This window comes from Abramis brama (genome assembly GCF_963993115.1).
Source record: "Abramis brama genome assembly, chromosome: 2".
NCBI classification, from domain to species: domain Eukaryota; kingdom Metazoa; phylum Chordata; class Actinopteri; order Cypriniformes; family Leuciscidae; genus Abramis; species Abramis brama.
In genome coordinates, this window is record NC_139964.1 from 39,592,427 (window position 1) to 39,617,180 (window position 24,754).

The following is a 24,754-nucleotide window of genomic DNA, read 5'->3' on the forward strand; positions in this document are numbered from 1 at the left end:
TCAGGTTGCTGTTAGATACAAAGACATTTCGGTTCAGCTAGTGGATATAATTATCTTACAAAGTGCTGTCATGCTAACATTTTTGGACATGTACCATAGTAAAAAAATTAAATAATTTAAAGTATATCGGAGTAGATTACAGAGCAGTTGTAGGGGTGAGTGACATATTTAAAAAAAAAAGAAAGAAAAGAAAAGTGCATTATGCCAAAGTCGATTTGTCCAGTCGTGCTTCTGGTGACTCGAGATAAAATTCTGTTCCTCTTCTCCCTACCATATCACTATCCTAACTGAATAAAAACAAAAATGCCCGATATAATGAACTTAAAAACACTTAAAAATATTATTCTTAAGAGAGGCCTACATTTCTTTCAATTATCACCAATTTTATGAATTGTAACTTTTTTTTCAAACAGTCATACACATGGTCATTGCAATGAAACAACTAATAATAAATAAATAAAATAATAATTAATAAATAATTTCAATACAAGCAATGAGGCTCTCTGTTTTGCAGTGTTTTCTTTGGTTCTGATGCCTCTATGAATGTAGAAATAAACAAATAAATCAGTCTGAAATAAGCACTGTCATGCCTGACTACTTGCAACTAATACGTATAACAATGTTGGCATTTAAAAACAAAGGCACAAAAGTTTGCAAGCATCTTTATGAGTGTGTGTACCCTTTACAAGGCCATCCAAAAGGCATTTCAAAGGTTATAGATTACGTCTAAGCACTAGCTGTGGAACACCAAGTGGTAAGACATGGGCTAGTCATCTGACCAAGATGGAGAGAAACAAAGGGGCATGACATCAACAAATACGCAAACAGGGCAGGCTCATTCACTGCCCCTCTCTTCTTCAGTTCCCTCCATCCCTGCTCTTTGATCCAAGGGGGCGATAGTTACGCTAGCATAAAAAGGTCAGCGGGGTTGCACTTTGCCTGCATGAGTCAACTGCTCTCCTCCCCGCTCCTCTTTCCTTTCTATCTATCACTCTCAAAGTCACATGTCTTCGTCAAAGCTGCGTCATTCACATTCAACACATTCTTCTGGCCTGGGCAGCCTCTGTTCACATGACTGGAGCACTGCTTAGGTCTGTCCGACAGCCTGCCCAAACAATTCCCTCTTCTTTAGTACCAAACACTCTGTCAAAGGGGCCCAAAACGCACAGTGACCTCCCCAACTCTAGTGTCAGGTAGAAAATCCTCATGACTCTCATAGGACTTTCTGAATTTTTCAGTTTGTGTCGCTACATCTAGAACACCAAAGGCAAACATAACAGCTGGAAAGGGCTGTAAATATACATACCACAAAATCCAGTTTTCACACCTTTTGAACAATGAATTTCCATGATATTTCCAAGACTTAACTTTCCTGTTTTGCATCAAAAATAGCAACTGCACTCACAAAGAGCAACTTTCCACAGACAAATGTTTTGTAGTGATAACTAAAATGATTTATATGAAACAAATTTCCATGACTTTCAAATATTATTCATTTCCTCAATTTTTCTAGCCCTGAATTTTAAAATTTTCAAGTTTTACATGACCGTGGGAACCCTAAAAATCAAACACAAAAGAATGCTGCAAGTTATTTTTATTTTTTTTTCATGATGCAACATGATGGAAGTAACTAACAACATTGTGATGTACATCCGAGTAAAAATAATTAATAATTAAAAAAATGTAGGGCCGGAACTTATCCATCTATCGGTTGTTGATTGGATGAAGGCAGACCTGAATGTGAGCTTGCAGTAAATTCAAAGAACGGTCCGGGTTTTAAGCAGACTAAATGATTGGAGAAGTCCAGCATTCGCCACCAGAGAGAAGTCGTTTCACCAGAAGATCGATCGAGTTATGTTATTTTAATAAATAAAAATAACAGGATCAAAAAACTATTAAAAAACAAATCATGTATGCATGGATCAATCATTCACAATAAGGACATTGGAAAATGCTTTCATTTCATGTCAACTTAAAAAATTTAAATAAAAAAAAAATTCTAAAAGGACAGAATTAATAATTTACAGAACTGTAATTTCATCTAGCGTCACTGAACATTCCCTACAGGTTTCCATTGGCTGGTCAAACAGACAGTCCTGCCCCAAACTCATTGGTTGAGCCACTTGTGCAGTTTTAGTCTCGCAAGCAAACAACAATGGTTTGATAGTGTCTACATATTTTAGAGAAATCAACCTGCAAATCACTCACTTACAGTTGTCAAATAAAGCTGTAAAAATGTAACTGAAAAATGTTCAAGCTTTCAGACAAATCTGCAGAAGTGAATTTAAATTTGATGAAAAATAAGTAAATGCTCTTCATCAAGCAGATAATATGACCTTAGTGAAGGGTTCAGGTTCCAAAGTCAAGCATGCCCTCTCAGCATTTACAGTTAAAAAACCTGCAGGCTACCAGCACCTACTCGTATAGAGACTTCAGAAGAAACTCTGGAGCCACTTATCTGCAGTGTAAGCCAGGTGTCTTTCTCCAAGAACCGTAAGATCAACAAAACGTGCAATGAGGAAATGAAAGGAACCCGTACTGACCTTGAGAGCAGAGCAGATTTAGTGGAATGAAACTTAATCCAAAGTTCTTGGGGAAAAGGACGATGAAGGTTATGGAACAAACAAGTAAATCAGAAGTCAAATGAAGACTGGAAACAACACATCCCGAATCAGCACTGCGAGTGGGGAGCATTCACTTCAGAAACGAGCCTGAGCACTGCATGGTCTATACTGGAGGTCTTTTGGACTTGCACTGTATACTGTATAGCTGTATCTCTGTTGGCATGATGGCAGGCTGAAGATATCAAGCCACATTGAGCAGCCCTTCTAATGCAATCAGGAGAAAAGAGCACTCTCACAGGACACTGGTCGCTGAGAGCTCTCTCCCTCCACACACACACACACACACACACACACACACACACACACACACACACACACACACACACACACACACACACACACGCGCGCTCGCAGTGAGGGGGAAGGGCAGTCCAATGTGAGCCAGGCCACAGCAGACTCACGGTAACCTGAGAAATTACACGGGGCGGCGGCGGCATTTCACAGCTTGTCTCCAGCCTGACCCCTCCTACACACTAGTAGCCTACTACGATCCTGAGTAGGGACAGGGAGAACCTGGGAAGCATTTAGGCCATTAGATCCACAGCTAAATCAAAAACCAGGAGCCACTCATCCACCTCCTGATGGTTCAACCCCCCCTACCCTACCCACAACTGATGTGCTGCTCTATTTGTGTTAATTTTTATATGTGAAGTGAATAAAAGCCTTCATTAAATCTGCTTGATCGAGTATCTTCGAAGACTTGGGTTAAATGCTTCATATAGATTTCTTTTACAATGTATCTCTGATATTTTTCAAGTAGGGGAGAGGCGGGACGATTGAAACGCGGGACGGATGAAACACTGAGATTTCCTTGAAAACCACTCACGTCATGTACGTCAAATTTCGTCAGCACGTACAGCACGCAATGCCTAACATACCCGCGAAAACATTTCTTCTTCACGTCGTGTTGTTTTGGAGTTAAAGCCACAAAGCTGTTTTTGAATGCGGTGAGTGAATTATTTCGTGCGGTACTTTTTTTGGACTGACAAGTTGGATTTATTGTTTCATGTGCCATTGTAATGATAATACGGCAGGTGTATTAGTACTGCAACACACCCTTAAGTGGGCAATATCAGAGTTTTTTAGTTTAAGAGCAATAGAGGTTTAAATGACAGGATGCGCTGTCGGGACGGTTGAAACAGTGTTTCAACCGTCCCGACCGCGCGTCCTGCACGTTAAACCTGGTCATAGCCTATACTGTTCATAGATTCATATACTGTTTCTAGACTTGTGTTTCTTTTAATGCAAATTAATTTTCAATTACGCAACACATGCTATCTCTGTAATAATCATCAATTGTCCAATCTTCAATATTCAATAAATTTCATTTATCGTCTTCTGGTTGGCCTCGTTTTCTTCATAATAACAGGCTATTCAACTAGCAAACACTCAATATGACTCAAGGAAGAAATGTAAGAAAATTAATTGTAAACTGATTTGTCTGTCTTCGTCAAAATAGCCTGTTAGAAAGATTACAAAATGCGCATAGGCTTATCGCCTATTGTTTATTGGGCGACAGAACAAAAATGGTTAATATGAACCTTTAAATGAAAATAAATTACAAAATATGTTTGTAACAATATGTACATAAGTTACTTGTCAGGTGTTGTTCACAAAAATAAGCATTAGATGAATAGTTGCCATTTAAACTGTTATGTTTCATCCGTCCCACCCCTGTGTTTCAACCGTCCCACACAGGCGGGACGATTGAAACAAAGCACAACTCCCGTTCAAAGTCATATTTTACTTAAATCATTCTATATTTGTACCGAATAACACATGATACTAAGAGAACACATATGTGAGTTGTTAATCACAAAAAAATAAAAAATCTATCTGTAACCTTATCTTAGAAAACGACATTTATCTGAAAAGTGTTTCAACTGTCCCGGCTCTCCCCTACCAACGTTTTGGGTTGACTTTTTTTTTTTTTTTGACACAAAAATCTCTTAGTTTTCATTAAAAATACCTTCATTTCTGTCTTGAAGATGAACAAATGGGTGAGTAAATGATGACATTGTTCATTTTTAAGTAAACTAACCCTTTAACATTAGTTAACCATTCAATTAGTTAATTTTTTTCATTTATAAAAAGACTAGTGAATATTGTTAATCACTGTAAATAAGCTACTGACCCCCACCTGCACGACGATCACCGAAGATGTTTAAGTGCTATTGTGAAACGTAGTATTTGAACACACAAAGCAGATATACAAGTCTAAAGGCCCGTTCACACCAAGGACGATAACTATAAAGATAACAATAAAGATATAGGGCCCTATCTTGCACCCAGCGCAATTGACTTTGTACACCGACGCATGTTTCATTCCTATTTTGCACCCGCGCAAAGCGCGCTTTTCCCTCCACAGAAGCACATCGCTAAACTAGGGAATGAACTTGCGCTCCCTGGGCGGTTCATCGCAAAAAAGGAGGCGTGTTCCGGCGCAAACGTTCCTTCATGCTATTTTGCAGGTTTAGAAAACAATTGCGCCACTAACCAGGAAAAAATAGTTTAAAGTCAGTGGCGCGTTGTGCATGTTATTCATATGCTGGCGTATGCTTGGCCATAATCAATGTAGCGTGTGCACAACCCGCATACACTTTGATTCTCTCATCTACACAGAAGCAGCAGTTTTCATTTTTGCAAATCATATATTATTACGATAGATAGATAGATAGATAGATAGATAGATAGATAGATAGATAGATAGATAGATAGATAGACAATTTATTATAAAAGCATACATCTAGCTTACACATTTACCCAAATTATCATACGCCTTTTTAACCGAAGTTAATTTGGGTGGGTTTCTCCATTCCCAACGTCCCTGACGAGAGCGCTGCTCTCCTTGGCTGTGAACCGCTCCTGGCGCGCGTCTGGCAAATCCGCCGTTATAATAGGAATCCGCTTTAGAACAAAGCGCGCCTGCTCTTAAAGGGAATGTGAGATGATGCTCTGATTGGTTTATTTCACGATACGCCCAAACCACACCTATGAATAATGAAGCTACTTCAGACCAACCCATTTTAGATTTGCGCCTGGCGCAAGAGTCATTTATCCCGCTGGGAAAATAGCAACAGCGCCAAGACCCGCCCATAAAGTTACTTGCGCTTTGCGCTTTGACACTTGCGTTTCAGATCGTTAAAATAGGGCCCATAGTCCTAAACATCGTCATCAATATTAAAGAATAGCAGAGTCCACACAAAAGCTATAACAATAATAGCACAGAGAAACTGTGTCATTGGAACCACTTTAAGAACGATTTCATCTATAGCTGATGAATGATAAAAACATTGACAGCCAATCAGATTCCATCCTGCTGTAACAAGCTCAAGCATTTAAAGCGACAGACAAGAACGAGCTTAGAATAAACAGAACAATATTGTCCGCTGGTGTGGAAGCTAATATAGTTATCTTTATAGTTATCATTCTTGGCGTGAATGGGCCTTAAGAAAACTATTATTAACTTGAGTTGTTAATTTTAACCTTTAATAATAATTCCAGCTGACATGGCTCCCTGTATGTTTCCTTGAGAAAAATTAACACGTAGCAAATGTACCTGATATTTATCCAAATTAATCGATATTGAATCAAGATCGGAATCGTTTCACAAGATTTTTTTAAATGAAATCATGAAATCTGTGGCAAGAACTAATAAAAACAGTAGACTACAAGTTACTGTACCATGTAAACATTGTAACGTTGTCACTAAATTTAATGACATTCAGTTACCAAATGTTTTGACATCACAATACACTTACTGTAGGGGTGTGACGAGACACTTATCTCACGAGATGAGACACGAGATTGGGCTCACGAGAACGAGACGAGACAAGATTTTTAGAAATCTTTAGATAAAAGATTTTTAGAAATCCTCAATGACAAAGTTCATGACTGGAAAAATAGTCTGCAGGTGCATTTTGAAATGTTTTAACTAATAATCTTCTAATGAATGTCATTTCAGTTCTACTTTATGACTATGAATTATTATATGCATTGAAAGACAACAATATACAAGCACTGCAAAAGTTTTTGCCACAAACTCAACTGACTGGCTTCTCTCCTGTATGATTTCATATGAGTCTCTTCAGACCTTACTTTACATTTATGAGCTTCCAGAACTTCTGATTGAGGCTGTGTGTGACCTCCTGATTAAACTCCTTTCCACAAATTGAACATAGAAATAAAAACAGTATAAATAAGTGCAAACAACTTATTAAGTGCAAACAATAAGTGCAAGTGCATCCATAATCAAAGTACTGCAGCGCACAGACTCTTTATAATTGTTTTATTTTGCACTTAAGGCGGAGAGTTCGGAAAAGTCCGGGTAGAGAGAAACGAGCGAGTGCGTTAGGCTGGTGCGTTTGCGTACAGTTGTCCTTGCGTTCCGATTAAAAGTTCAGAAACGGAGCCTCCCTTGTCTGTCGTTCTTCAGACGTTACAGTAGTCTACCATCTCAATATTCAAAGTGCAAACAGAGACCAAAACAGAAACCAGAGCCACAACTACACAGTCCAGAGATAGGTTTGATATTGGGAGACGGGCTATTATATGCAGCCTAATTTGCGCGCACCAAGGAGCTCACGTTTTATTTTCACTTTTGGTTTTGCGATTGCACGTACTCTGTGTAAAGGCAGCAGCGGTGCTGAGCACGCATTCTACAAGATATCACATTTATCAGACGCTTTATTGTGCAACAAATCCTTTGCCATTGTCACGCGATCAGTGAAATGTGATTCGTTCGTGCTGCACTGTGTGCGACTGCAACTCATGCTGGATGAGCAGAGCAGACATTTACGTTTATTTTTTTTATAAGAACAGCAAAACGACAGTGGAGGCATGTAATGTGAATGTACCGGTGCCATATTCTATGTAAATTTCACCCTCACGCTCCATCATGGCGATATCACGAGACAGCTTTTCACTCAATGCGAAATCTCATCACATTTCAGTCTCGCGAGATCTCGTGCCACTCCCAAGCCACGCCTACCGGTTACAGAGGGCAGAAATGATACAACTAGGCTACTAGTTGACTCGAAACTGAAAAGACGCCGTTTTATTGTCAGATCCCACCCCCTGCGGACGGGTTGAAAACATGCGTAACTAGCTCCTACTACTGGCTGTGGTCTCTAGCCTCTGGCCAAAAAAGCCACCGATGAGGCAAAATGACAATTTTGCGACCGAAAGCACGGCCATTCGAAAATACTACCGGGTTTCTACTGATACAAAGCTTAATGCTAATCGGTAAAGTATCCCTTTAATTCAGTAACCACAGGTGATTCAAATCATTAACGTGTGAGTCTTTCCTTACAAGATCCTTACTCTACTTGATAGCAGTCGCAAACACATGCATTTGACACATGCACTTGACACATGCACACTATAAAGTTATGTCCTTGTCCAGTGTCTGATGTATTTCTCTACAGAAGTTTACACACTATAATCAGATTCAATTAAATTTACTCAAATTGAGTATAACTCCTTTTGTCGTGGCACTGTTGATGCAGCTGATGTAATGCTCAGAGCGCACGCGTTATAGCATGTCTATGAGAGTAAATTTGGATTATTATGTCAGTCATTCTGGAGTGTCACTACAATAGCCAAAACTGATTCTTCAATCCCACGCGGCTCTGTTTTCCAGCGCAGGTCCTGCAGCCTACTCATTCGCTCTCTCTCCAACACCTCCTCTCAATGTACTCAAGCCTATAACTAGGCTTCATTCCAAATAAAGAAAAGAGAAAGAGAGAGAAAGTGCTCTCCACAGCCATCTGGGAACCATCAGCAGTGGTAGCACAGGATATGGTCGCCATGCTGCTGTCAGGCACCCCAGAACACAGCCGAGCGACACGTTAAGAGCAGAAGAGCAGCTGGAGAGAGAGAGAGAGAGAGAGAGAGAGAGAGAGAGGGAGAGGGAGAGGGAGAGGGAGAGGGAGAGGGAGAGGGAGAGGGAGAGGGAGAGGGAGAGGGAGAGAGAGAGAGAGAGAGAGAGAGAGAGAAGGAAGGCCCAGCGATTCTTTCACCTTCATCATCGGACCGTCGACTGAGAGACAGTTTAGATATGCTGGAACTGGACTTCACTAAATTCAGAGAACACACTCAAGTCAAACTCTCAGACACACGCAACACAAACATCTCCATCCAAGAGCTCAAAGATGAGCTCAGGCAGCTGAAGAAAGACACCAACTCCTCCATCACTGAACTCAACAGAGCTCTCAGAGAACTGCAAGGAGAAAACCAGACTCTCCGCGCACATATATGCAAGCTAGAGGAGGACAACGAGAGAAAAGAAGAGAACTTCTCCAGACAGCTGCAAGAAATGAGAGAACAGTTCCAGAAAAACACAGAAGACAACACACTTCACCACAGAACAGCTCCTTCTACAGACTACACAAACACAGAGAGTGAGCCTGCCACACACACACAGACACCTGCTGAAACACAACCCTCCCCCGCCCACCCTCCAGAACCTGACCCAGATGTTCTCCTCCTCATGGACTCTAATGGGAAGTTCTTGGACCCACAGAAACTCTTCCCACATCAGAGAGTCTCTGCAAAACGATGCAGCACAACTGGCCACGCCCAGCAGATCATCAGAGACTTCACAGGACACCCCTCATGTGTCATAATCCACACCGGGACCAATGACCTTCACTCGCTGCGCAACAACACTGCTGATGCGGTCAGAAAAATGGCAGAAATCACCAGCAAAAAGTTCCCAGAATCCCGGATCATTATCTCCACACTTCTCCCACGACATGACACACCACCACACATCATCCACAACATCAACACCGAAATCTCCCGTAGATGCTCTGCACTGCCAAACGTGCACCTGGTCCACCACCACCACATCGGCCTCCAACACCTGTACGACGGACTCCACCTGCACAGAGATGCAGTGCGCATTTTTGCAAGGACCCTTAAAGATGCAGCCCTGGGCCGTACCCCATCATCACCAAGACATCTGCTTCCGACTCCAGAACACTACCGGCCCATTCACCGCTTCATGCCCAGACACAACCCCCCGACCCCAGCGAGGAATCATTTTGAAAACTTATATAAAGAAATTCCATCAAACCAACTTAATGATAATTATAATCTGATCAAACAAAATCTACAAACTCTTGAAGAGACAATTAAAAATAATCAAAATCCACTTGACTTCCCAATTACACACGAAGAATTGACAAACAAACTCAAAAGCCAAAAAGGAAGGAAATCTTGTGGTCCTGACCGCATTCTAGGAGAGATGCTGAAACACAGCACACCTGAGCTGCAGGCGGCCGTGCTCAAACTGTTCAACATTGTACTTAGTTCAGGCTGTTTTCCTGACATCTGGAGCCAAGGACTTATTACCCCAATTCATAAGAGTGGAGATAAATTGGACCCTAATAATTTCAGAGGCATTTGTGTGAGCAGTAGTCTGGGGAAGTTATTTAGCAGTATTTTAAACAATAGAATTGTAAGCTTCCTTAACGAACACAATGTCCTGAGCTCGAGTCAGATTGGCTTCCTTCCAAATCACAGAACTACTGACCACATTTACACCCTACACACCCTAATCAATAAACACGTAAAACAGACCAAAAACGGAAAAATATTTGCATGCTTTGTCGATTTCAAAAAAGCATTTGATTCTATTTGGCACAACGGATTATATTATAAACTTTTACAAAGTGGTGTAGGGGGTAAAGTTTATGACACTATAAAATCAATGTATTCGAACAACAAATGTGCAATACGAATTGGCAACAAACACACAGAATTCTTCACCCAGAAAAGAGGAGTGCGGCAGGGCTGTAGCCTGAGTCCAGCGCTGTTCAACATCTACATTAATGAACTAGCGGTGCAGCTGGAGCAGTCTACAGGCCCTGGACTCACTCTACAGGACAGGAGCATCAAGCTCTTGCTGTACGCAGACGACCTGGTGCTGCTGTCACCCACTGCACAGGGACTACAGCAGCACCTGGACCTGCTGGAGAACTACTGCCAGAACTGGGCCCTGGCAGTCAACCTCACAAAGACCAACATTATGGTCTTTCAGAAGAAGCCCAGATGTCAGGAACACAGACACCAGTTCAGCCTAGGCAGCACCGCCCTAGAGCACTCGATGCAGTACACTTACCTCGGCCTGGTCATCACTGCATCGGGGAGCTTCAGTGTGGCAGTGAATGCTCTCAAAGATAAAGCTCGAAGAGCTCTATACGCAATTAAGAAAAAATTCCAAAACATTGAATTACCGATTCCAATCTGGTGTAAAATCTTTGATAGTGTAATTCAGCCCATTGCGCTGTATGGAAGTGAGGTTTGGGGTCCACTCAGTGATCAGAGCTACACTAGATGGGACAGAAGCCCTACACACAGAATTCTGCAAAATGATTCTAAAACTACAAAGGAAAACACCCAATAATGCATGTAGGGCAGAATTAGGCCGATTCCCATTGATTATCAATATGCAAAAAAGATCCCTCAAATTCTGGATGCATCTAAAATCAAGTCCCACATTATCGCTACATTTCAAAGCACTACAAACCCAAGAACTGAACCCCGAAAAGAGTCCCCTCAGTCAGCTGGTTCTGAGACTCACTAACCGGACTAACCCTACTAACACTAACCAGTCTCAGACCAGCACTGCTTCTCACACACACATCAGGACAAACCAAATTATCAAACAGTCTAAAAATATATATCTGGAACATTGGGATCAGGAAACTAAAACACAAAGTAAATTACAATTCTATCGAAATCTGAAATCAAATTATGAACTGGAAGAATATCTCCAGAGTGTGACACAAAGCAGAGACGGATCCTGAGCCGGTACAGGCTCAGTGAACACAGTCTAGAGCCATCGAGACCGGCAGACACAGAAAGAGCTGGTTACCCAGAGAGCAAAGGGTGTGTTAACTGTAGGACAGGAGAGATCGAGACAGAGACGCACTTCCTCCTTCACTGTCACAAGTACAGTTCAGTCAGAGACCTCTACTTTAGCAAACTCACTAACGTAATACAGAACTTTACAGCCATGACTGAAGTAGATCAGATGAAGATCCTGCTAGGAGAGGGCCAGACAGCAGCACTGGCTGCCAGATACGTGTGTGTGTGCCACAGCCTGAGAGACAGCAGGTGAATGTGTGTGTGATGTGTGTGTCTGACCTCAGTGTGTTTCCCTACTGTCCACCACAGTGACCTTCAGTGACGTGTGTGTATATGTTAAAACACTGTGGTATAAAATGTTCCGATACTATAATTTGTATATATGTTAAAACACTATGGTGTAAAATGTTTACAGATATTATAATTTGTTACACTGTTAATTTGTACAATTAATTTAAGTAGTACATTTAGATTTAAGTTATGTTGTAATATTTTATTATTTTAATGTCTTTTACAAGCTTTGGCAATATTGTAATATGTACTGTCATGCCAATAAAGCAATTTTGAATTGAATTGAATTGAATTGAGAGAGAGAGAGAGAGAGAGAGAGAGAGAGAGAGAGAGAGAGAGAGAGAGAGAGACAGACAGACAGACAGACAGACAGACAGACAGACAGACAGACAGACAGACAGAGAGAGAGTGTGAGAGAGAGAGAGAGAGAGAGAGTGAGTGAGTGAGTGAGAGAGAGAGAGAGAGAGAGAGCGAGCTTGACAAACTTGGATTCCTGTTCCGCATGGGACTGTATTTGTATATTTGCAGTTTAACGCCCTTCAGCTCAAGGATTCCCCCAATATGAGTTTTAATCTGCAACCTTTAAATAACAACAATAATAACTATTATTATTATTGTTATTATAATAACTACTACAATATCATTATTGTTTAATAAGTATTAAAAATGAATCATAAATCTTTTATATTTATTATTAATATAATAATACATGTTATTATTTAATATTCATTATTATTTAATGTTATTAGGGCTGCAACTAATGATTATTTTAATAATCGATTAATCTGTCGATTATTTTTTTGATTAATCAGATTTAAAAAAACTAAAAAAAACATTCATTTCCAAACCTTTATTCAAAAACAGAACTGCCAGTGCAAATTCACAGTGCAAAGTGCACAAACAGGTTGCTCCTTGAACATCCCTGAGCTGTTAAAGTAATAAAAAAACATACAGACACTTTACATCTGCCAAATATATAGGCTTTTTTTAAATAAAGTGCACAAAAAGATGTATTTTTTGTTTAAAGGGACCCGAGCTGTCAGAACAATAAATCATTTGTAAAAAATTTAAAAAAATACAAATCAGAAAACTTTTTGTTTGGATTTGTTTGAATGTCAGAACTTGTTCTCTACACTACACTCACAGACGCACACACGCACAAACTCTCACTCACAGACGCACACACTCACAAACTCTCACTCACAGACGCACACACGCACAAACTCTCACTCACAGACGCACACACTCACAAACTCTCACTCACAGACGCACACACTCACAAACTCTCACTCACAGACGCACACACTCACAAACTCTCACTCACAGACGCACACACGCACAAACTCTCACTCACAGACGCACACACGCACAAACTCTCACTCACAGACGCACACACTCACAAACTCTCACTCACAGACGCACACACGCACAAACTCTCACTCACAGACGCACACACGCACAAACTCTCACTCACAGACGCACACACTCACAAACTCTCACAAACTCTCACTCACAGACGCACACACTCACAAACTCTCACTCACAGACGCACACACGCACAAACTCTCACTCACAGACGCACACACTCACAAACTCTCACTCACAGACGCACACACGCACAAACTCTCACTCACAGACGCACACACGCACAAACTCTCACTCACAGACGCACACACTCACAAACTCTCACAAACTCTCACTCACAGACGCACACACTCACAAACTCTCACTCACAGACGCACACACGCACAAACTCTCTCACAGACGCACACACGCACAAACTCTCACTCACAGACGCACACACGCACAAATTCTCACTCACAGACGCACACACTCACAAACTCTCACTCACAGACGCACAAACTCACAAACTCTCACTCACAGACGCACACACGCACAAACTCTCACTCACAGACGCACACACGCACAAACTCTCACTCACAGACGCACACACACACAAACTTGTTTTTTGTCAAAGATGTTATAACCTTTAACAAAATGTTTGACATTATTTGACAAGCACATGCACACAAAAGACAAGTCTCGCACAGTCGGATAATAGGTAATAATAATAATAATAATAATAATAATAGCAATAATATTATAACAGAAGATAATATCTCTAGTCTATCCTAATATTAATTATAAATACAATGTATATAAAATATAAAAACAATATTAAAAAAAACAAAAACAATAAAAACAAATACAATGGATTGACCACCTCGTATGGTGTGTAATGTATTTTGCAGCTCATCCTTTCCGAGTATATAGTGAAGTTTCTCTTTAGAGTCATTTAGAGTAAAGAATGAAAAATTCAGTGCTGCAAATTGTGGAAAAAACTATTCCCCTTGTAGTGGTACTTGGGACAGACAAGAAAATGTTTTCATCTTCTGTCTATCTGATTCAAATCACAGTCTGCTAATTCAGTGGTAAGAATTTAATTGTTGGTTTTATTTATATTGTTGTCCATTTATCGAACTTCCATGCCTCTTATATAGTAATTAATATATTACTAGTATGTACCAATTTACTAATACTCAGACACACTCGGTCTCTCTCGCGCAGTGTCGCTCGCGGACTCTCGGACACACTTGGGTAGTGTCGCTCGAGGAGTTCGCTTCGCTTTTGTCCAGTCCGGCGCCTCATAGCTCTGCTCCGCTCCGCCCTCAACTCAACTCAACTTTTTTTATTTATACTCAAAAATCTCGAATCAGAGATCACAACGAATCAATGATGAAATTCGTAATCGATTCTTTTAATAATAGATTTTAATAGATTTTAATAGATTTTAATAGATTTGAATCGATTTAATCGATTCGTTGTTGTAGCCCTAAATGTTATTAAATATTAATAGTTATACAATTTTATATTTAATAGCAATATGACATTATTATTTTATACAAATGAATTAAATATTAAATTATATTTATTTTAATATTAACATGTAATAATTATTATTATTATTGCTGTTATTGTTTATTATAAATATTATGAAATATTACCATTCATAACTGATAAATAATCATTTAGAATAGCAGGTAATTTCAGACAGTTCTGCCCTAAACATTCTTTGAACAAACCAAAGGCACCATCTCTGGTTGTGTGTATGTTTCTGGGGAAGAACTGCAGCCTTAAAATAGCACCTTCTAAAAACAAAAATGCTCAAATCTATTCTTAAACTGGGCTCACCCAAGAAGTCTGCATCACAAGATTTGGCAACTTCAAGAACGAAATGTCTGTTCCTGAAATCCCCCACTTCCCCTCTAAAGCTTTTTTCATTAGCTGCTAATTTCATTCCGTAAATGGAGATGGGCAGAATGGTCGACTAATAAACTAGTCATTCAAGATTATTCAGGGCTCCAGACTGCTACCTTTTTTCTTGCAGGTCAGAGTAAATTTTGTTAGAGGTCGCACTGGTGCAGCCACTACTTTGTCAAACTGATAATAGGGCTGTGCAATTAATTGAATTTCGATTTCGATTTCGATTTTTGCTCCCAACGATCACCAAAATAGTATAAATCGAGTAAAAACGATTATTTTGCCATGTTCTGTTTTGAAAGAACGCTCTTATTTTGTCTTGTGTTCTGAATGACGCGCACACGCGCACATCCGCCCCTCCCGATGCCATAAACTCTCTCAGCCTGAATGTTTAAACTGATAAAACTTAAAAAGAAGTGAAAATGATAAACTTTAGTTACGATGCAATGCTGGCCCGATTGTACAAGTGACTATTCCATCATGTCCCGACTCCTAAACGCGAGAGTGTAGTTTCGACGGTTGCCTTATCCAACCCATTTTGAGAGACGGAGAGAGAGAAGACACAGCACCGCTGAACACTCACGCGGTTTGTGAAATTGCGTCTTGGAGAAAGTTTTAAAATGATTGATTTGATTTTATAATCTGTGTGGATTCATTTAGGCTACTCATACAATCTACATGCTAAAGTGAATCAATGTTTGCGGGGGAATTTCCCGCATTATAAGTGGTAGACCTGCGGGAATTATTAAAATACTCATTTAAGTATTATCTGTTATATATCATTTATTTTAATAGTTCAAAAAGTACAATAAATGTTCAAATTTAGATTTTTTTAAGAATTCTTGAAAGGTGTCTTTGGTAACACTTTACCAATAAGGTTCATTAATTAGCATTAGTTAACTACCTTAGTTAACATTAACTAATAATGAACAATACTTCTACAGCATTTATTAATAATATTAATTTCACCATTTACTAATATGTTATTAAAATGAAAGGTTGTATTTTTTAACACTAATTTAGTTAATGCACTGTGAACTAACATGAACAATGAACAGCTGTATTTTTATTAACTAACATTAAAAAAGATTAATAAATACTGTAACAAATGTACTTCTCATTGTTAGTTCATGTTAGTTAATACATTAAATAATGTTAACTAATTAACCTTATTGTAAAGTGTTACCGTGTCTTTAATAAATGCAACACGTTCCCAAAGTCATGTGAAATAATCGTGTTACATAATCGTGATTTCAATACTGACCAAAATAATCGTGATTATGATTTTTTCCATAATCGAGCAGCCCTAACTGATAACAGCTGCCATTTCTGTTGCATATGAAAAACGTCAAAAAACAAACTAAATGAAATTGGAACGAAACCGCACTTCTCGTCTTAGCTGCGCAGCACAGACCGTTTTTCAGCTCGGACCAACATTAGACAGCGTGGCGTTAACTCACGGGCCGATCTTGATCACGTGACAGCACTGGGAGATCCAGTGAGAAAGAATTTGAATTGACATCCCTGCGAGATCTAGTGCAAAGTATTCAAATTCAGCGCAGAATTCTCTGTTGTAAATGATAGATCTCAGATCAAACAGCGCTAACGTGAAAAACCGTAAACGAAAGTTATAGAAGGCTTTTCAGTCCACAAATCACCAACATTCACCATGGATTTAATGTAGCAAAGCTAACTGAAACTATTATATTGCGGCAAAATGTTTGAATGTTTTCTACATTATTAATTTCAGGGTTCGTACAACCTTTTGAGAGTGAAATTCAAGCACTTTTCAAGGACTTTCAAGTGCTTCACACTTTTCCCAGCACTTCAAAGCTCTAAATATTATCCAATTTAACCATTTTTTTTTGTTAGTATCTCAACTCAAGCTCAGTGCTTTACTTTCATATGTGCATTTTCAAGAAATAAACATGTAATATCATTAGTTACTGCACCTTTTAATGCAAAACAAACAATAATAATTTTATGACTAAAATCCCCCCATCCCACATAGCAACCAAATCAGGTGCTGGTGCCACAATCTGTAGCACTGATAGTGCTTTAGAGGGGTCATGATATATACACTCACCTAAAGGATTATTAGGAACACCATACTAATACTGTGTTTGACCCCCTTTCGCCTTCAGAACTGCCTTAATTCTACATGGCATTGATTCAACAAGGTGCTGAAAGCATTCTTTAGAAATGTTGGCCTATATTGATAGGATAGCATCTTGCAGTTGATGGAGATTCGTGGGATGCACATCCAGGGCACGAAGCTCCCGTTCCACCACATCCCAAAGATGCTCTATTGGGTTGAGATCTGGTGACTGTGGGGGCCATTTTAGTACAGTGAACTCATTGTCATGTTCAAGAAACCAATTTGAAATGATTCGAGCTTTGTGACATGGTGCATTATCCTGCTGGAATTAGCCATCAGAGGATGGGTACATGGTGGTCATAAAGGGATGGACATGGTCAGAAACAATGCTCAGGTAGGCCGTGGCATTTAAACAATGCCCAATTGGCACTAAGGGGCCTAAAGTGTGCCATGAAAACATCCCCCACACCATTACACCACCACCACCAGCCTGCACAGTGGTAACAAGGCATGATGGATCCATGTTCTCATTCTGTTTACGCCAAATTCTGACTCTACCATCTGAATGTCTCAACAGAAATCGAGACTCATCAGACCAGGCAACATTTTTCCAGTCTTCAACTGTCCAATTTTGGTGAGCTTGTGCAAATTGTAGCCTCTTTTTCCTATTTGTAGTGGAGATGAGTGGTACCCGGTGGGGTCTTCTGCTGTTGTAGCCCATCCGCCTCAAGGTTGTGCGTGTTGTGGCTTCACAAATGCTTTGCTGCATACCTCAGTTGTAACGAGTGGTTATTTCAGTCAAAGTTGCTCTTCTATCAGCTTGAATCAGTCGGCCCATTCTCCTCTGACCTCTAGCATCAACAAGGCATTTTCGCCCACAGGACTGCCGCGTACTGGATGTTTTTCCCTTTTCACACCATTCTTTGTAAACCCTAGAAATGGTTGTGCGTGAAAATCCCAGTAACTGAGCAGATTGTGAAATACTCAGACCGGCCCGTCTGGCACCAACAACCATGCCACACTCAAAATTGCTTAAATCACCTTTCTTTCCCATTCTGACATTCAGTTTGGAGTTCAGGAGATTGTCTTGACCAGGACCACACCCCTAAATGCATTGAAGCAACTGCCATGTGATTGGTTGATTAGATAATTGCATTAATGAGAAATTGAACAGGTGTTCCTAATAATCCTTTAGGTGAGTGTATATGTTCCTTGAGGTTCACTTATAATGTTAATTATGTTTGCACAAAAAACAAAAATATACATGTGAAAAAAAAAATTCTGACCCTTTGTCTGAAATTATCAATTTTTAAGGGATGGCTCCTTTAAGGCTTGTTTGCTTCATCTGTCAACAAAAGTTTCTTTGCAGGCACAGTGTAATGGAGAGTTCGCAGTCAAATTCTCTGAACAAACCTATAATCCTCCAAAGCGATCCATGACGCCATTACAAAACCATCCACTTGACGCTGGTATCCTTCTGCAATCTGTACAGAGACGCAAACGAGCTGTTTAAACTGGACCCATCAAAGCAAACGTTCCTTTACGCTTTCTTCTATTTGTCCTTTTGTCAGCAGACTCAAGCGCGTGGAGTAAAGTGAGCAGACATCTGAATTCGGTATCCAGTGCAGACACAGTCAGTGATTGCAATGGGTTCAATTTTCTTTTGACGTGACTCTAGCATCCGGTGTAGGCAAGTGTCAGCCATTAAGTGACTGAACGGCAGTAGGTGGGGCCTATGGTGCAATGATGTAAAAATATTCGTCAATGTCTTGCTCTCTAGCGGCAGGCATATGCAAATGCATTTGCCCATGTGACATCACAAGTACCCCAATACCCAAAGAGCTGTTTTTGGAGCTTGATTAAATACGTTGCTTATAATGAGGAGGATGTTATAAGCTCTGATACTTGCAGGATGTTTTAATGGTATAAAGACTTCTTCAGCCTGGAACACACCAGGCCGACGGTCGGCCACCGGGCAGTTTTTGTGCGTCGGCCGACTAAGTTTTCTCAGTGTGTTCCGCACCGTCGGCTGAAATTGGTCCTTGTCGGCTTTTTTTCAGCCGATTCGACATGTTGAATTTATACTTTAAACTTTATATGTTAAAAGATCAAGGCAACTTTGCAAACATGCTTTAAGAATCACTGCTTTTAAAGCACCCTACAGCCATCAAGTCAGTGCTTCTAAAACAAATTGATCAGCTTCAAAAATAGGTGTAAAAAAAAAAAAAAACTGCTAGTTTTGTGCATTATGAAGTTATATTATATGTAGTCTGTTAATATCTGTTGGTAGAAATGGCTGCACATTGATCTTGCATTCCGTCTGGGCTATTTTCTGAATGTTATTCACGTCAGAAGGGCATCTTTGCTATGTTTTAAAACATTGTGTCAGGTTAAACCTCTTAAATCACGGCATTAGACCTAACGATCTCTGTCTGTTTTTGATTCTGAAAAAATATTAAATATTAAATAAAAATATTTGAAAAAATGGTTTTGTGCATTATATTCATACAGTAAATAATGCACTGAAGTAAAATATGCAAGTATACAGTCTAAATTGAATGGTGCTGACAAATTCACAGCACCTACTTCAGAGAGACCGAATCCAATCGATACGGCTTGTAATCAGGGCCAACTGCATTCAATTTAATCAAATAACTTCAAAGCCTCATGCAGGGCATTGTGAAAGTACAGAAGGGTGTTTGGAAAACCTCAACACAAACTATGTTATATGGAAACCAGAGGACAAAAAAATAAAAAAATGGAGAAAATGAAAGTGAGAGACTTCCATTTTCATCTTATCTAATCTCTGCATGTGAAAGAACAAGACTGAACAAATATCCCCAGTAAATAAAAGCTCACATCTGTTTACAAACTGCCTTTTCCTGTAAGCCTCTCATTGCTGTACATACTTCTGCAGTTCAGCGCTCAGGCTAAAGGCTAATTCGGGATCAGCTGACAAAACAACGCTAGTCTAAATATGCAGACAATGACACATGCAAGAATAAAAGCTTATCAAACGTGTTGCGAATCAGATTTCGAAGGCATCGATAAGCAAAGGGCCACTGAGCACTTCAGTAGGTTATAATTAGCTAAGCTCGTCATGCTCAATGACTGAACACTATAAACAAGCACTATAGATAAGGAGCACATGACTGTAGCGGGCCTCTAGAAAATAGTGAAATAAAAGCCCTTCATTAAAAAAAAGTGACCAAGACACATAGGTGCCAAGATGAAAAATTAAATAATTTATTTAAGATGTTAAGCAATCAGACTATATCTATTAAACACTGCACATGCACATCATTAGACAAAAAGGCAGGCCAGTAGTTAAAATTTATGATCGCGCTGCGAATATGTTCTATTTTCCCACCACAAAAAATTATACAATATAATATAAATGAATAATATAACAACTAAACTCAGTATATATCAGTAGTCTTGGAGGGCCTCTCGTCCAATCAGATTAGAGGACTGGAACTAACTGTTGCATATATATAGATATTTTAATGTATATGTATATTATATAAATATATTGTTTTGTTTTCTATACTGCTAAGTGCTGAGAGGTTGAATGTGGAGTTTGTCATTTAGGCAACATCTTAATTTATTATTCATGAAATAGCAACAAACAGGAAAATTCCTAGGTTAAGGGGTGGTCACACTACACTTTGCCTGAATTAAAAGAATGCATATTTTTGCGGTGAAGCAGAGTAAATTGTATATTTTTACTTTTTGGATTTATTATTGTTTTTTATATGTTGAATTTACGTTTATAAACAAGATACTGCGGTGTGTGACGTCACTTTGATGTTAAATATTGTAGACTGCAGTTGCCACACATATTCTATTCACTGAAATTATTTATTACCACCGATTACAATATTAAAGTCAATACAATATTAAAATCATGCAGCCTTACCATGAAAGTGGTTTAGTACAGTGACAACAACAGGAAAAGTCAAATGCAACTTTGTTTCCGAAATACTTTCCCACCAGGAAGGGATGTAAATAGTCTGTATATAAAGTTCTGTGCTCTGGATCAAACTGATGGAGCCCTGGTGAATAATAAACTCTTCCCAGCAAAAATAGAAAGGTCGTAGAGTAAAGGGAGAGACTATGTTTGGTTGGTTGTGTGTGTGTGTGTGTGTGTGTGTGTGTGTGTGTGTGTGTGTGTGTGTGTGTGTGTGTGTGTGTGTGTGTGTGTGTGTGTGTGTGTGTGTGTGTGTGTGTGTGTGTGTGTGCTTTAAAGAGGCACGTCCCCTTCCCTGCTCCCAGACAGAGGCTGCCTTTGGAGGCCCTCTAGAGAGCAGACTGTGTGAATGAGTTACGACAGCTGAGGCCTCTTCCCTCACCACTGGAATCCTAAAACACACACCATGCTGCCAATAAAATCAAATCAACCGAGCAACAAATGCTTATCCAATGCTAATGTAATGTTTTCGTGAGAACCTGCACACACCTAAGGCACTAGAGATTGCCTGCAAAAAACTGCACAGATCACGTTAAGTGCGGGTACACGGTCGTACGTATTCCAAAATGTCAGCATCATATCAGCTGTTTCCCATGAGGTCTCTAAACATTATTTCTGTTATGTTCTTGAATAGGTTAAAACTAGAGTTGAGTCTTAGATATATGGCAGTAATAAACAGTTACGGTAACAGTTAAAGGGATAGTTCACCCACAAATCATTTACTCACCCTCAAGTTGTTCCAAACCTGTAAGAATTACTTTCTTCTGCTGAACACAAAAGATGATATTTTGAAGAAGCAACCAAACAGGACCAAGGCCCTACTGACTCCCATAGTATGGAGAGAGAGAGAAAAATAATACTATGGAAGTCAATGGGGCCCCATCAACTGTTTGGTTAATGACATTCTTCAAAATATATTATTTTGTATTCAACAGAAGAAAGAAACACATACAGGTTTGGAACAACATGAGGGTGATAAATTATGACATAATTTTCATTTTTGGGTGAAATATCCCTTTAATAATGCTATATAAAGCAATATACCAAAATACAAATTTGCATTGTGTGTTTTCCACACAAATAGGACATTCGATAGTAACCAGACATGGAGTACTTTTGTGCGTTAGTTAGAGGTTGAGTGAGCGGTAACCATTTTAAAGAATCATTTTAACATAGTATTAGACACTCCACAGCGGTTTCAAAATGTGCAGACAAACCTGGCCATTTGAAAAAAAAATTCAATTCTATCCTCCCTAAAAATATTCAGACAATAATCACAGCCATTATTACTAAAAGATGCGCTTGCTTGTCAAGAAATAACTGAAATGCACTCCACTAAATCAGTGTTTACTTAAGCCCTTATTCTTCTTTTTTTTTAATTGCTTATCACCAGGAGTGTAGAAAAAGCACCTAAGTTAGCTTGGATGTTAGATGGTCCAACTATGGATTTGGACACTAGGGATTTCAACCACAAAATGGCTCAGCCAAAAAGACTAAGCCACAGAAATGCCCTTTGCAGCCTAAAATGTCAACAGAAACTGTTACTTTAATAGCCAATAACAGAATCTTTGAGAGAGAAAAAGATTCAATTTAAAATTGGATATGAAGTAGCTAAATGACGATGGTTGATTTAACAAAAACATGCCTACAATAAAATAGTACCTGATAGATATTGATGACAAAGACTTGTGGCATGTTTCTTCCCCCCCTAGTGATATGGAATGGTAGGTCAAATCAAAGGTCATCACAGGCCTTTGGGCATTTCTTCTATAATTAAATAATTACTTGAAAAAAGTTTTTCTGAGAAAATCATTCTCTAAACTTAACATACACCCATCACCCTCTTGGTTGTTAACAATAATAAATAATGTTTGCTTGCTGTAAAGCGATAGAGCATAACATCTCATGCAATTCACCAGAAGAGGAATCGTCTCTCATGTGACAAGGCAGAGAAGCTTCTGTTACTAAATACCATTCTTTTGGCAATTTTTTTTATATTAATATAATTCTATCCTGCTTCTTCCGCACATCATAATAGTGCTCATAATCATAATCATCTCTGTACTGCAAGGCATTTAAAACAAAGGCTAATTCCAAAAGAGGATTTTCAGTTTTGGTTTTCAGCCCAGTGTGTCCACAATTTTCAGTTTCAGCCAAGAATTTTCATTTCGGTCCATCACTATTGAAAAGCTATATTGGGTAGGAGTGGAGCACATTAATATTGCAAAAGGTTTTTTCTTATTTGTTACAGTTAATAATTGATAGCAGAGGCAATCCATTATCAGGGCCCCTCTCAGCCCTGACAGAACTACTCTGGACACAAATGACCAGTCGGGGTGGGAGGGAGACTGGCAAAAAGAGGGGGAGGGAGAAAGGGAGAAATAGAGAGAGAGAGCGAGTGAGCGAGCGAGAGAGAGAGAGAGCGAGAGAGAGAGAGAGAGAGAGCGAGAGAGAGAGAGAGAGAGAGCGAGAGAGAGAGAGAGCGAGAGAGAGCGAGAGACAAATGAACAAATGAGCAAAAAATGTCTGCACCAGCACCTAGCTAAGCCGATAACCCCAGCCACAAACACTGTTTGTTTCTGCAAAAAGTGGCACGATTATGTTTCCCCCAACTAAGCAGATTTAATGAATCATGACTAAAAGAAATAATTCTTTTGTTCCTCTGTGCACTACACTGAATTCAGTGCAGCAAGCTTTTAAAATGCAACTGCATGCTTAAAAGCCGTGAGCGAGAACAGCCATTGCATGGCATGGGTAATGGCTTGCTTTGTAAATGCTTGGAGCACCTAGTGGCTTGCTGAGTTGCATTAAAGCAAAAGGGTGGAGTGTGTTCTTGATTAGATAGGTTGAGCTGCACAAATCACTAGATTTCTGCATTTTCCCCTCTGGCTCTCTTTCCCTGTTTTGCTCCAACCTCTCAATCTTTCTTGACGCTTATTGCACTGTGGAAAGCTGCTGTGTACTACCAACCATAAACAATAATTTCACAATCTCAGAAATAAGCTACCGCAAAGCAGGCCTGAAAAAAGCAACAGTAAACACAGACGTGCACATTGTTGTCATTGGGACACATTTCAATCAATACCACGGTCATAGTAGTTTTCTGCGTAGTTGTCTGTCATTTGTGGACATTTCCTATTGAAACAGGACGTATACACATATATATATATATACATATATATATATATATATATATATACATATATATATATATATATACATATATATATATATATATATATATATATATATATATATATATATATATATATATATATATATATACACACACATATATACACACACATATATATATATATATATATATATATATATATATATATATATATATATATATATATATATATATATATATATATATATATATATATAAAATATATTATATTATATATTATTTTTATATTAAATGCATCCCTACATTTTTAATTAGCCAATAGGTTTAAGTTACTTCACCACCATAAACAATGATTGGCTACAAAATGCAGGGGGAGGGACATTCTGATTTTGATAAACATTTGATTGGTTTTGATTTGGTTAAATACACATTTAAAACTGAAAACATGCAAATAAATAAAACTGAATTTTGTAAATGTATGTTTACACAGACATACAAAT

The 24,754-nt window shown here is 39.1% G+C and overlaps 1 protein-coding gene across 4 annotated transcripts in view; it reads right to left on the reverse strand.

Moving 5' to 3' along the window:
• Positions 1 to 24,754, reverse strand: part of gab1 (GRB2-associated binding protein 1) — a 92,036-nt gene that overhangs the window by 61,689 nt on the left and 5,593 nt on the right. The window contains exon 1 of one of the 4 annotated variants that reach the window (XM_084099025.1): positions 2,544 to 2,938. The exons of the other annotated variants lie outside the window; for them this stretch is intronic. The gene's annotated coding sequence lies outside the window, so the exon portion shown is untranslated. Of the gene's footprint in view, positions 1 to 2,543; positions 2,939 to 24,754 lie in introns of those variants that run through there. 4 annotated transcript variants of the gene reach the window in all.